The sequence below is a fragment of the Aquarana catesbeiana genome, linkage group LG09 (assembly GCF_042186555.1).
Source record: "Aquarana catesbeiana isolate 2022-GZ linkage group LG09, ASM4218655v1, whole genome shotgun sequence".
In the NCBI taxonomy this organism is placed as follows: Eukaryota; Metazoa; Chordata; class Amphibia; order Anura; family Ranidae; genus Aquarana; species Aquarana catesbeiana.
In genome coordinates, this window is record NC_133332.1 from 25,881,232 (window position 1) to 25,892,745 (window position 11,514).

Here is an 11,514-nt window from a genome sequence, read left to right on the forward strand (position 1 = left end):
TGTGCCCTTGACTTCCTCGCGCTTGCCTGGGAAGCACGGGGCACACCTCTCCCTGGTGGTCTAGTGGCTAGGATTCGGCGCTCTCACCGCCGCGGCCCGGGTTCGATTCCCGGTCAGGGAAATTCTTCTTTGCCCTGGTAGTAGCTGGGCACTATCATCTGCGTTTCTGCTTCGTAGAGCCAAGAAAATGCTCCGCCATCCATCGGCCTGGTTTTGTCAGTTCCACTGAGCGTTGTCAAGCTTTTCGCGCTTTTACACCCACATGGCCAACTCGGCCAGCTGTTAAGAGACTAGGACAACCCACTGCTAACCAACTGTAGCTAGAAGAGCCTCCTTCACCCCATTTTGGAGACCTTGGTTCTGAGTGAAGAAAGCCGTATTTGCCCACTCCAAAGCGCCTCAACGCCATCTTCGGTATGTGCCCTTGACTTCCTCGCGCTTGCCTGGGAAGCACGGGGCACACCTCTCCCTGGTGGTCTAGTGGCTAGGATTCGGCGCTCTCACCGCCGCGGCCCGGGTTCGATTCCCGGTCAGGGAAATTCTTCTTTGCCCTGGTAGTAGCTGGGCACTATCATCTGCGTTTCTGCTTCGTAGAGCCAAGAAAATGCTCCGCCATCCATCGGCCTGGTTTTGTCAGTTCCACTGAGCGTTGTCAAGCTTTTCGCGCTTTTACACCCACATGGCCAACTCGGCCAGCTGTTAAGAGACTAGGACAACCCACTGCTAACCAACTGTAGCTAGAAGAGCCTCCTTCACCCCATTTTGGAGACCTTGGTTCTGAGTGAAGAAAGCCGTATTTGCCCACTCCAAAGCGCCTCAACGCCATCTTCGGTATGTGCCCTTGACTTCCTCGCGCTTGCCTGGGAAGCACGGGGCACACCTCTCCCTGGTGGTCTAGTGGCTAGGATTCGGCGCTCTCACCGCCGCGGCCCGGGTTCGATTCCCGGTCAGGGAAATTCTTCTTTGCCCTGGTAGTAGCTGGGCACTATCATCTGCGTTTCTGCTTCGTAGAGCCAAGAAAATGCTCCGCCATCCATCGGCCTGGTTTTGTCAGTTCCACTGAGCGTTGTCAAGCTTTTCGCGCTTTTACACCCACATGGCCAACTCGGCCAGCTGTTAAGAGACTAGGACAACCCACTGCTAACCAACTGTAGCTAGAAGAGCCTCCTTCACCCCATTTTGGAGACCTTGGTTCTGAGTGAAGAAAGCCGTATTTGCCCACTCCAAAGCGCCTCAACGCCATCTTCGGTATGTGCCCTTGACTTCCTCGCGCTTGCCTGGGAAGCACGGGGCACACCTCTCCCTGGTGGTCTAGTGGCTAGGATTCGGCGCTCTCACCGCCGCGGCCCGGGTTCGATTCCCGGTCAGGGAAATTCTTCTTTGCCCTGGTAGTAGCTGGGCACTATCATCTGCGTTTCTGCTTCGTAGAGCCAAGAAAATGCTCCGCCATCCATCGGCCTGGTTTTGTCAGTTCCACTGAGCGTTGTCAAGCTTTTCGCGCTTTTACACCCACATGGCCAACTCGGCCAGCTGTTAAGAGACTAGGACAACCCACTGCTAACCAACTGTAGCTAGAAGAGCCTCCTTCACCCCATTTTGGAGACCTTGGTTCTGAGTGAAGAAAGCCGTATTTGCCCACTCCAAAGCGCCTCAACGCCATCTTCGGTATGTGCCCTTGACTTCCTCGCGCTTGCCTGGGAAGCACGGGGCACACCTCTCCCTGGTGGTCTAGTGGCTAGGATTCGGCGCTCTCACCGCCGCGGCCCGGGTTCGATTCCCGGTCAGGGAAATTCTTCTTTGCCCTGGTAGTAGCTGGGCACTATCATCTGCGTTTCTGCTTCGTAGAGCCAAGAAAATGCTCCGCCATCCATCGGCCTGGTTTTGTCAGTTCCACTGAGCGTTGTCAAGCTTTTCGCGCTTTTACACCCACATGGCCAACTCGGCCAGCTGTTAAGAGACTAGGACAACCCACTGCTAACCAACTGTAGCTAGAAGAGCCTCCTTCACCCCATTTTGGAGACCTTGGTTCTGAGTGAAGAAAGCCGTATTTGCCCACTCCAAAGCGCCTCAACGCCATCTTCGGTATGTGCCCTTGACTTCCTCGCGCTTGCCTGGGAAGCACGGGGCACACCTCTCCCTGGTGGTCTAGTGGCTAGGATTCGGCGCTCTCACCGCCGCGGCCCGGGTTCGATTCCCGGTCAGGGAAATTCTTCTTTGCCCTGGTAGTAGCTGGGCACTATCATCTGCGTTTCTGCTTCGTAGAGCCAAGAAAATGCTCCGCCATCCATCGGCCTGGTTTTGTCAGTTCCACTGAGCGTTGTCAAGCTTTTCGCGCTTTTACACCCACATGGCCAACTCGGCCAGCTGTTAAGAGACTAGGACAACCCACTGCTAACCAACTGTAGCTAGAAGAGCCTCCTTCACCCCATTTTGGAGACCTTGGTTCTGAGTGAAGAAAGCCGTATTTGCCCACTCCAAAGCGCCTCAACGCCATCTTCGGTATGTGCCCTTGACTTCCTCGCGCTTGCCTGGGAAGCACGGGGCACACCTCTCCCTGGTGGTCTAGTGGCTAGGATTCGGCGCTCTCACCGCCGCGGCCCGGGTTCGATTCCCGGTCAGGGAAATTCTTCTTTGCCCTGGTAGTAGCTGGGCACTATCATCTGCGTTTCTGCTTCGTAGAGCCAAGAAAATGCTCCGCCATCCATCGGCCTGGTTTTGTCAGTTCCACTGAGCGTTGTCAAGCTTTTCGCGCTTTTACACCCACATGGCCAACTCGGCCAGCTGTTAAGAGACTAGGACAACCCACTGCTAACCAACTGTAGCTAGAAGAGCCTCCTTCACCCCATTTTGGAGACCTTGGTTCTGAGTGAAGAAAGCCGTATTTGCCCACTCCAAAGCGCCTCAACGCCATCTTCGGTATGTGCCCTTGACTTCCTCGCGCTTGCCTGGGAAGCACGGGGCACACCTCTCCCTGGTGGTCTAGTGGCTAGGATTCGGCGCTCTCACCGCCGCGGCCCGGGTTCGATTCCCGGTCAGGGAAATTCTTCTTTGCCCTGGTAGTAGCTGGGCACTATCATCTGCGTTTCTGCTTCGTAGAGCCAAGAAAATGCTCCGCCATCCATCGGCCTGGTTTTGTCAGTTCCACTGAGCGTTGTCAAGCTTTTCGCGCTTTTACACCCACATGGCCAACTCGGCCAGCTGTTAAGAGACTAGGACAACCCACTGCTAACCAACTGTAGCTAGAAGAGCCTCCTTCACCCCATTTTGGAGACCTTGGTTCTGAGTGAAGAAAGCCGTATTTGCCCACTCCAAAGCGCCTCAACGCCATCTTCGGTATGTGCCCTTGACTTCCTCGCGCTTGCCTGGGAAGCACGGGGCACACCTCTCCCTGGTGGTCTAGTGGCTAGGATTCGGCGCTCTCACCGCCGCGGCCCGGGTTCGATTCCCGGTCAGGGAAATTCTTCTTTGCCCTGGTAGTAGCTGGGCACTATCATCTGCGTTTCTGCTTCGTAGAGCCAAGAAAATGCTCCGCCATCCATCGGCCTGGTTTTGTCAGTTCCACTGAGCGTTGTCAAGCTTTTCGCGCTTTTACACCCACATGGCCAACTCGGCCAGCTGTTAAGAGACTAGGACAACCCACTGCTAACCAACTGTAGCTAGAAGAGCCTCCTTCACCCCATTTTGGAGACCTTGGTTCTGAGTGAAGAAAGCCGTATTTGCCCACTCCAAAGCGCCTCAACGCCATCTTCGGTATGTGCCCTTGACTTCCTCGCGCTTGCCTGGGAAGCACGGGGCACACCTCTCCCTGGTGGTCTAGTGGCTAGGATTCGGCGCTCTCACCGCCGCGGCCCGGGTTCGATTCCCGGTCAGGGAAATTCTTCTTTGCCCTGGTAGTAGCTGGGCACTATCATCTGCGTTTCTGCTTCGTAGAGCCAAGAAAATGCTCCGCCATCCATCGGCCTGGTTTTGTCAGTTCCACTGAGCGTTGTCAAGCTTTTCGCGCTTTTACACCCACATGGCCAACTCGGCCAGCTGTTAAGAGACTAGGACAACCCACTGCTAACCAACTGTAGCTAGAAGAGCCTCCTTCACCCCATTTTGGAGACCTTGGTTCTGAGTGAAGAAAGCCGTATTTGCCCACTCCAAAGCGCCTCAACGCCATCTTCGGTATGTGCCCTTGACTTCCTCGCGCTTGCCTGGGAAGCACGGGGCACACCTCTCCCTGGTGGTCTAGTGGCTAGGATTCGGCGCTCTCACCGCCGCGGCCCGGGTTCGATTCCCGGTCAGGGAAATTCTTCTTTGCCCTGGTAGTAGCTGGGCACTATCATCTGCGTTTCTGCTTCGTAGAGCCAAGAAAATGCTCCGCCATCCATCGGCCTGGTTTTGTCAGTTCCACTGAGCGTTGTCAAGCTTTTCGCGCTTTTACACCCACATGGCCAACTCGGCCAGCTGTTAAGAGACTAGGACAACCCACTGCTAACCAACTGTAGCTAGAAGAGCCTCCTTCACCCCATTTTGGAGACCTTGGTTCTGAGTGAAGAAAGCCGTATTTGCCCACTCCAAAGCGCCTCAACGCCATCTTCGGTATGTGCCCTTGACTTCCTCGCGCTTGCCTGGGAAGCACGGGGCACACCTCTCCCTGGTGGTCTAGTGGCTAGGATTCGGCGCTCTCACCGCCGCGGCCCGGGTTCGATTCCCGGTCAGGGAAATTCTTCTTTGCCCTGGTAGTAGCTGGGCACTATCATCTGCGTTTCTGCTTCGTAGAGCCAAGAAAATGCTCCGCCATCCATCGGCCTGGTTTTGTCAGTTCCACTGAGCGTTGTCAAGCTTTTCGCGCTTTTACACCCACATGGCCAACTCGGCCAGCTGTTAAGAGACTAGGACAACCCACTGCTAACCAACTGTAGCTAGAAGAGCCTCCTTCACCCCATTTTGGAGACCTTGGTTCTGAGTGAAGAAAGCCGTATTTGCCCACTCCAAAGCGCCTCAACGCCATCTTCGGTATGTGCCCTTGACTTCCTCGCGCTTGCCTGGGAAGCACGGGGCACACCTCTCCCTGGTGGTCTAGTGGCTAGGATTCGGCGCTCTCACCGCCGCGGCCCGGGTTCGATTCCCGGTCAGGGAAATTCTTCTTTGCCCTGGTAGTAGCTGGGCACTATCATCTGCGTTTCTGCTTCGTAGAGCCAAGAAAATGCTCCGCCATCCATCGGCCTGGTTTTGTCAGTTCCACTGAGCGTTGTCAAGCTTTTCGCGCTTTTACACCCACATGGCCAACTCGGCCAGCTGTTAAGAGACTAGGACAACCCACTGCTAACCAACTGTAGCTAGAAGAGCCTCCTTCACCCCATTTTGGAGACCTTGGTTCTGAGTGAAGAAAGCCGTATTTGCCCACTCCAAAGCGCCTCAACGCCATCTTCGGTATGTGCCCTTGACTTCCTCGCGCTTGCCTGGGAAGCACGGGGCACACCTCTCCCTGGTGGTCTAGTGGCTAGGATTCGGCGCTCTCACCGCCGCGGCCCGGGTTCGATTCCCGGTCAGGGAAATTCTTCTTTGCCCTGGTAGTAGCTGGGCACTATCATCTGCGTTTCTGCTTCGTAGAGCCAAGAAAATGCTCCGCCATCCATCGGCCTGGTTTTGTCAGTTCCACTGAGCGTTGTCAAGCTTTTCGCGCTTTTACACCCACATGGCCAACTCGGCCAGCTGTTAAGAGACTAGGACAACCCACTGCTAACCAACTGTAGCTAGAAGAGCCTCCTTCACCCCATTTTGGAGACCTTGGTTCTGAGTGAAGAAAGCCGTATTTGCCCACTCCAAAGCGCCTCAACGCCATCTTCGGTATGTGCCCTTGACTTCCTCGCGCTTGCCTGGGAAGCACGGGGCACACCTCTCCCTGGTGGTCTAGTGGCTAGGATTCGGCGCTCTCACCGCCGCGGCCCGGGTTCGATTCCCGGTCAGGGAAATTCTTCTTTGCCCTGGTAGTAGCTGGGCACTATCATCTGCGTTTCTGCTTCGTAGAGCCAAGAAAATGCTCCGCCATCCATCGGCCTGGTTTTGTCAGTTCCACTGAGCGTTGTCAAGCTTTTCGCGCTTTTACACCCACATGGCCAACTCGGCCAGCTGTTAAGAGACTAGGACAACCCACTGCTAACCAACTGTAGCTAGAAGAGCCTCCTTCACCCCATTTTGGAGACCTTGGTTCTGAGTGAAGAAAGCCGTATTTGCCCACTCCAAAGCGCCTCAACGCCATCTTCGGTATGTGCCCTTGACTTCCTCGCGCTTGCCTGGGAAGCACGGGGCACACCTCTCCCTGGTGGTCTAGTGGCTAGGATTCGGCGCTCTCACCGCCGCGGCCCGGGTTCGATTCCCGGTCAGGGAAATTCTTCTTTGCCCTGGTAGTAGCTGGGCACTATCATCTGCGTTTCTGCTTCGTAGAGCCAAGAAAATGCTCCGCCATCCATCGGCCTGGTTTTGTCAGTTCCACTGAGCGTTGTCAAGCTTTTCGCGCTTTTACACCCACATGGCCAACTCGGCCAGCTGTTAAGAGACTAGGACAACCCACTGCTAACCAACTGTAGCTAGAAGAGCCTCCTTCACCCCATTTTGGAGACCTTGGTTCTGAGTGAAGAAAGCCGTATTTGCCCACTCCAAAGCGCCTCAACGCCATCTTCGGTATGTGCCCTTGACTTCCTCGCGCTTGCCTGGGAAGCACGGGGCACACCTCTCCCTGGTGGTCTAGTGGCTAGGATTCGGCGCTCTCACCGCCGCGGCCCGGGTTCGATTCCCGGTCAGGGAAATTCTTCTTTGCCCTGGTAGTAGCTGGGCACTATCATCTGCGTTTCTGCTTCGTAGAGCCAAGAAAATGCTCCGCCATCCATCGGCCTGGTTTTGTCAGTTCCACTGAGCGTTGTCAAGCTTTTCGCGCTTTTACACCCACATGGCCAACTCGGCCAGCTGTTAAGAGACTAGGACAACCCACTGCTAACCAACTGTAGCTAGAAGAGCCTCCTTCACCCCATTTTGGAGACCTTGGTTCTGAGTGAAGAAAGCCGTATTTGCCCACTCCAAAGCGCCTCAACGCCATCTTCGGTATGTGCCCTTGACTTCCTCGCGCTTGCCTGGGAAGCACGGGGCACACCTCTCCCTGGTGGTCTAGTGGCTAGGATTCGGCGCTCTCACCGCCGCGGCCCGGGTTCGATTCCCGGTCAGGGAAATTCTTCTTTGCCCTGGTAGTAGCTGGGCACTATCATCTGCGTTTCTGCTTCGTAGAGCCAAGAAAATGCTCCGCCATCCATCGGCCTGGTTTTGTCAGTTCCACTGAGCGTTGTCAAGCTTTTCGCGCTTTTACACCCACATGGCCAACTCGGCCAGCTGTTAAGAGACTAGGACAACCCACTGCTAACCAACTGTAGCTAGAAGAGCCTCCTTCACCCCATTTTGGAGACCTTGGTTCTGAGTGAAGAAAGCCGTATTTGCCCACTCCAAAGCGCCTCAACGCCATCTTCGGTATGTGCCCTTGACTTCCTCGCGCTTGCCTGGGAAGCACGGGGCACACCTCTCCCTGGTGGTCTAGTGGCTAGGATTCGGCGCTCTCACCGCCGCGGCCCGGGTTCGATTCCCGGTCAGGGAAATTCTTCTTGCCCTGGTAGTAGCTGGGCACTATCATCTGCGTTTCTGCTTCGTAGAGCCAAGAAAATGCTCCGCCATCCATCGGCCTGGTTTTGTCAGTTCCACTGAGCGTTGTCAAGCTTTTCGCGCTTTTACACCCACATGGCCAACTCGGCCAGCTGTTAAGAGACTAGGACAACCCACTGCTAACCAACTGTAGCTAGAAGAGCCTCCTTCACCCCATTTTGGAGACCTTGGTTCTGAGTGAAGAAAGCCGTATTTGCCCACTCCAAAGCGCCTCAACGCCATCTTCGGTATGTGCCCTTGACTTCCTCGCGCTTGCCTGGGAAGCACGGGGCACACCTCTCCCTGGTGGTCTAGTGGCTAGGATTCGGCGCTCTCACCGCCGCGGCCCGGGTTCGATTCCCGGTCAGGGAAATTCTTCTTTGCCCTGGTAGTAGCTGGGCACTATCATCTGCGTTTCTGCTTCGTAGAGCCAAGAAAATGCTCCGCCATCCATCGGCCTGGTTTTGTCAGTTCCACTGAGCGTTGTCAAGCTTTTCGCGCTTTTACACCCACATGGCCAACTCGGCCAGCTGTTAAGAGACTAGGACAACCCACTGCTAACCAACTGTAGCTAGAAGAGCCTCCTTCACCCCATTTTGGAGACCTTGGTTCTGAGTGAAGAAAGCCGTATTTGCCCACTCCAAAGCGCCTCAACGCCATCTTCGGTATGTGCCCTTGACTTCCTCGCGCTTGCCTGGGAAGCACGGGGCACACCTCTCCCTGGTGGTCTAGTGGCTAGGATTCGGCTCTCACCGCCGCGGCCCGGGTTCGATTCCCGGTCAGGGAAATTCTTCTTTGCCCTGGTAGTAGCTGGGCACTATCATCTGCGTTTCTGCTTCGTAGAGCCAAGAAAATGCTCCGCCATCCATCGGCCTGGTTTTGTCAGTTCCACTGAGCGTTGTCAAGCTTTTCGCGCTTTACACCCACATGGCCAACTCGGCCAGCTGTTTAAGAGACTAGGACAACCCACTGCTAACCAACTGTAGCTAGAAGAGCCTCCTTCACCCCATTTTGGAGACCTTGGTTCTGAGTGAAGAAAGCCGTATTTGCCCACTCCAAAGCGCCTCAACGCCATCTTCGGTATGTGCCCTTGACTTCCTCGCGCTTGCCTGGAAGCACGGGGCACACCTCTCCCTGGTGGTCTAGTGGCTAGGATTCGGCGCTCTCACCGCCGCGGCCCGGGTTCGATTCCCGGTCAGGGAATTCTTCTTTGCCCTGTAGTAGCTGGGCACTATCATCTGCGTTTCTGCTTCGTAGAGCCAAGAAAATGCTCCGCCATCCATCGGCCTGGTTTTGTCAGTTCCACTGAGCGTTGTCAAGCTTTTCGCGCTTTTACACCCACATGGCCAACTCGGCCAGCTGTTAAGAGACTAGGACAACCCACTGCTAACCAACTGTAGCTAGAAGAGCCTCCTTCACCCCATTTTGGAGACCTTGTTCTGAGTGAAGAAAGCCGTATTTGCCCACTCCAAAGCGCCTCAACGCCATCTTCGGTATGTGCCCTTGACTTCCTCGCGCTTGCCTGGAAGCACGGGGCACACCTCTCCTGGTGGTCTAGTGGCTAGGATTCGGCGCTCTCACCGCCGCGGCCGGGTTCGATTCCGGTCAGGGAAATTCTTCTTTGCCCTGGTAGTAGCTGGGCACTATCATCTGCGTTTCTGCTTCGTAGAGCCAAGAAAATGCTCCGCCATCCATCGGCCTGGTTTTGTCAGTTCCACTGAGCGTTGTCAAGCTTTTCGCGCTTTTACACCCACATGGCCAACTCGGCCAGCTGTTAAGAGACTAGGACAACCCACTGCTAACCAACTGTAGCTAGAAGAGCCTCCTTCACCCCATTTTGGAGACCTTGGTTCTGAGTGAAGAAAGCCGTATTTGCCCACTCCAAAGCGCCTCAACGCCATCTTCGGTATGTGCCCTTGACTTCCTCGCGCTTGCCTGGGAAGCACGGGGCACACCTCTCCCTGGTGGTCTAGTGGCTAGGATTCGGCGCTCTCACCGCCGCGGCCCGGGTTCGATTCCCGGTCAGGGAAATTCTTCTTTGCCCTGGTAGTAGCTGGGCACTATCATCTGCGTTTCTGCTTCGTAGAGCCAAGAAAATGCTCCGCCATCCATCGGCCTGGTTTTGTCAGTTCCACTGAGCGTTGTCAAGCTTTTCGCGCTTTTACACCCACATGGCCAACTCGGCCAGCTGTTAAGAGACTAGGACAACCCACTGCTAACCAACTGTAGCTAGAAGAGCCTCCTTCACCCCATTTTGGAGACCTTGGTTCTGAGTGAAGAAAGCCGTATTTGCCCACTCCAAAGCGCCTCAACGCCATCTTCGGTATGTGCCCTTGACTTCCTCGCGCTTGCCTGGGAAGCACGGGGCACACCTCTCCCTGGTGGTCTAGTGGCTAGGATTCGGCGCTCTCACCGCCGCGGCCCGGGTTCGATTCCCGGTCAGGGAAATTCTTCTTTGCCCTGGTAGTAGCTGGGCACTATCATCTGCGTTTCTGCTTCGTAGAGCCAAGAAAATGCTCCGCCATCCATCGGCCTGGTTTTGTCAGTTCCACTGAGCGTTGTCAAGCTTTTCGCGCTTTTACACCCACATGGCCAACTCGGCCAGCTGTTAAGAGACTAGGACAACCCACTGCTAACCAACTGTAGCTAGAAGAGCCTCCTTCACCCCATTTTGGAGACCTTGGTTCTGAGTGAAGAAAGCCGTATTTGCCCACTCCAAAGCGCCTCAACGCCATCTTCGGTATGTGCCCTTGACTTCCTCGCGCTTGCCTGGGAAGCACGGGGCACACCTCTCCCTGGTGGTCTAGTGGCTAGGATTCGGCGCTCTCACCGCCGCGGCCCGGGTTCGATTCCCGGTCAGGGAAATTCTTCTTTGCCCTGGTAGTAGCTGGGCACTATCATCTGCGTTTCTGCTTCGTAGAGCCAAGAAAATGCTCCGCCATCCATCGGCCTGGTGTTTGTCAGTTCCACTGAGCGTTGTCAAGCTTTTCGCGCTTTTACACCCACATGGCCAACTCGGCCAGCTGTTAAGAGACTAGGACAACCCACTGCTAACCAACTGTAGCTAGAAGAGCCTCCTTCACCCCATTTTGGAGACCTTGGTTCTGAGTGAAGAAAGCCGTATTTGCCCACTCCAAAGCGCCTCAACGCCATCTTCGGTATGTGCCCTTGACTTCCTCGCGCTTGCCTGGGAAGCACGGGGCACACCTCTCCCTGGTGGTCTAGTGGCTAGGATTCGGCGCTCTCACCGCCGCGGCCCGGGTTCGATTCCCGGTCAGGGAAATTCTTCTTTGCCCTGGTAGTAGCTGGGCACTATCATCTGCGTTTCTGCTTCGTAGAGCCAAGAAAATGCTCCGCCATCCATCGGCCTGGTTTTGTCAGTTCCACTGAGCGTTGTCAAGCTTTTCGCGCTTTTACACCCACATGGCCAACTCGGCCAGCTGTTAAGAGACTAGGACAACCCACTGCTAACCAACTGTAGCTAGAAGAGCCTCCTTCACCCCATTTTGGAGACCTTGGTTCTGAGTGAAGAAAGCCGTATTTGCCCACTCCAAAGCGCCTCAACGCCATCTTCGGTATGTGCCCTTGACTTCCTCGCGCTTGCCTGGGAAGCACGGGGCACACCTCTCCCTGGTGGTCTAGTGGCTAGGATTCGGCGCTCTCACCGCCGCGGCCCGGGTTCGATTCCCGGTCAGGGAAATTCTTCTTTGCCCTGGTAGTAGCTGGGCACTATCATCTGCGTTTCTGCTTCGTAGAGCCAAGAAAATGCTCCGCCATCCATCGGCCTGGTTTTGTCAGTTCCACTGAGCGTTGTCAAGCTTTTCGCGCTTTTACACCCACATG

The 11,514-nt window shown here is 55.4% G+C and overlaps 26 non-coding genes across 26 annotated transcripts; all 26 read left to right on the forward strand.

Annotated features, from left to right (window-relative positions):
* Positions 1 to 49: 49 nt before the first annotated feature.
* On the forward strand, positions 50 to 121 carry TRNAE-CUC (transfer RNA glutamic acid (anticodon CUC)). The gene has a single exon. It is a non-coding gene; the product is annotated as a tRNA-Glu (tRNA).
* A 345-nt stretch (positions 122 to 466) lies between these two features.
* On the forward strand, positions 467 to 538 carry TRNAE-CUC (transfer RNA glutamic acid (anticodon CUC)). Its single transcript has one exon. It is a non-coding gene; the product is annotated as a tRNA-Glu (tRNA).
* Positions 539 to 883: 345 nt separating this feature from the next.
* On the forward strand, positions 884 to 955 carry TRNAE-CUC (transfer RNA glutamic acid (anticodon CUC)). The gene has a single exon. It is a non-coding gene; the product is annotated as a tRNA-Glu (tRNA).
* A 345-nt stretch (positions 956 to 1,300) lies between these two features.
* TRNAE-CUC (transfer RNA glutamic acid (anticodon CUC)) lies at positions 1,301 to 1,372 on the forward strand. The gene has a single exon. It is a non-coding gene; the product is annotated as a tRNA-Glu (tRNA).
* A 345-nt stretch (positions 1,373 to 1,717) lies between these two features.
* TRNAE-CUC (transfer RNA glutamic acid (anticodon CUC)) lies at positions 1,718 to 1,789 on the forward strand. Its single transcript has one exon. It is a non-coding gene; the product is annotated as a tRNA-Glu (tRNA).
* Positions 1,790 to 2,134: 345 nt separating this feature from the next.
* TRNAE-CUC (transfer RNA glutamic acid (anticodon CUC)) lies at positions 2,135 to 2,206 on the forward strand. Its single transcript has one exon. It is a non-coding gene; the product is annotated as a tRNA-Glu (tRNA).
* Positions 2,207 to 2,551: 345 nt separating this feature from the next.
* On the forward strand, positions 2,552 to 2,623 carry TRNAE-CUC (transfer RNA glutamic acid (anticodon CUC)). Its single transcript has one exon. It is a non-coding gene; the product is annotated as a tRNA-Glu (tRNA).
* A 345-nt stretch (positions 2,624 to 2,968) lies between these two features.
* Positions 2,969 to 3,040, forward strand: TRNAE-CUC (transfer RNA glutamic acid (anticodon CUC)). The gene has a single exon. It is a non-coding gene; the product is annotated as a tRNA-Glu (tRNA).
* Positions 3,041 to 3,385: 345 nt separating this feature from the next.
* Positions 3,386 to 3,457, forward strand: TRNAE-CUC (transfer RNA glutamic acid (anticodon CUC)). The gene has a single exon. It is a non-coding gene; the product is annotated as a tRNA-Glu (tRNA).
* Positions 3,458 to 3,802: 345 nt separating this feature from the next.
* On the forward strand, positions 3,803 to 3,874 carry TRNAE-CUC (transfer RNA glutamic acid (anticodon CUC)). Its single transcript has one exon. It is a non-coding gene; the product is annotated as a tRNA-Glu (tRNA).
* A 345-nt stretch (positions 3,875 to 4,219) lies between these two features.
* On the forward strand, positions 4,220 to 4,291 carry TRNAE-CUC (transfer RNA glutamic acid (anticodon CUC)). The gene has a single exon. It is a non-coding gene; the product is annotated as a tRNA-Glu (tRNA).
* A 345-nt stretch (positions 4,292 to 4,636) lies between these two features.
* On the forward strand, positions 4,637 to 4,708 carry TRNAE-CUC (transfer RNA glutamic acid (anticodon CUC)). Its single transcript has one exon. It is a non-coding gene; the product is annotated as a tRNA-Glu (tRNA).
* Positions 4,709 to 5,053: 345 nt separating this feature from the next.
* TRNAE-CUC (transfer RNA glutamic acid (anticodon CUC)) lies at positions 5,054 to 5,125 on the forward strand. The gene has a single exon. It is a non-coding gene; the product is annotated as a tRNA-Glu (tRNA).
* A 345-nt stretch (positions 5,126 to 5,470) lies between these two features.
* TRNAE-CUC (transfer RNA glutamic acid (anticodon CUC)) lies at positions 5,471 to 5,542 on the forward strand. The gene has a single exon. It is a non-coding gene; the product is annotated as a tRNA-Glu (tRNA).
* Positions 5,543 to 5,887: 345 nt separating this feature from the next.
* Positions 5,888 to 5,959, forward strand: TRNAE-CUC (transfer RNA glutamic acid (anticodon CUC)). The gene has a single exon. It is a non-coding gene; the product is annotated as a tRNA-Glu (tRNA).
* Positions 5,960 to 6,304: 345 nt separating this feature from the next.
* TRNAE-CUC (transfer RNA glutamic acid (anticodon CUC)) lies at positions 6,305 to 6,376 on the forward strand. Its single transcript has one exon. It is a non-coding gene; the product is annotated as a tRNA-Glu (tRNA).
* Positions 6,377 to 6,721: 345 nt separating this feature from the next.
* TRNAE-CUC (transfer RNA glutamic acid (anticodon CUC)) lies at positions 6,722 to 6,793 on the forward strand. The gene has a single exon. It is a non-coding gene; the product is annotated as a tRNA-Glu (tRNA).
* A 345-nt stretch (positions 6,794 to 7,138) lies between these two features.
* Positions 7,139 to 7,210, forward strand: TRNAE-CUC (transfer RNA glutamic acid (anticodon CUC)). Its single transcript has one exon. It is a non-coding gene; the product is annotated as a tRNA-Glu (tRNA).
* Positions 7,211 to 7,555: 345 nt separating this feature from the next.
* Positions 7,556 to 7,627, forward strand: TRNAE-CUC (transfer RNA glutamic acid (anticodon CUC)). The gene has a single exon. It is a non-coding gene; the product is annotated as a tRNA-Glu (tRNA).
* A 344-nt stretch (positions 7,628 to 7,971) lies between these two features.
* On the forward strand, positions 7,972 to 8,043 carry TRNAE-CUC (transfer RNA glutamic acid (anticodon CUC)). The gene has a single exon. It is a non-coding gene; the product is annotated as a tRNA-Glu (tRNA).
* Positions 8,044 to 8,802: 759 nt separating this feature from the next.
* Positions 8,803 to 8,874, forward strand: TRNAE-CUC (transfer RNA glutamic acid (anticodon CUC)). The gene has a single exon. It is a non-coding gene; the product is annotated as a tRNA-Glu (tRNA).
* A 755-nt stretch (positions 8,875 to 9,629) lies between these two features.
* TRNAE-CUC (transfer RNA glutamic acid (anticodon CUC)) lies at positions 9,630 to 9,701 on the forward strand. Its single transcript has one exon. It is a non-coding gene; the product is annotated as a tRNA-Glu (tRNA).
* A 345-nt stretch (positions 9,702 to 10,046) lies between these two features.
* Positions 10,047 to 10,118, forward strand: TRNAE-CUC (transfer RNA glutamic acid (anticodon CUC)). Its single transcript has one exon. It is a non-coding gene; the product is annotated as a tRNA-Glu (tRNA).
* Positions 10,119 to 10,463: 345 nt separating this feature from the next.
* Positions 10,464 to 10,535, forward strand: TRNAE-CUC (transfer RNA glutamic acid (anticodon CUC)). The gene has a single exon. It is a non-coding gene; the product is annotated as a tRNA-Glu (tRNA).
* Positions 10,536 to 10,881: 346 nt separating this feature from the next.
* On the forward strand, positions 10,882 to 10,953 carry TRNAE-CUC (transfer RNA glutamic acid (anticodon CUC)). The gene has a single exon. It is a non-coding gene; the product is annotated as a tRNA-Glu (tRNA).
* Positions 10,954 to 11,298: 345 nt separating this feature from the next.
* TRNAE-CUC (transfer RNA glutamic acid (anticodon CUC)) lies at positions 11,299 to 11,370 on the forward strand. The gene has a single exon. It is a non-coding gene; the product is annotated as a tRNA-Glu (tRNA).
* Positions 11,371 to 11,514: the final 144 nt, after the last annotated feature.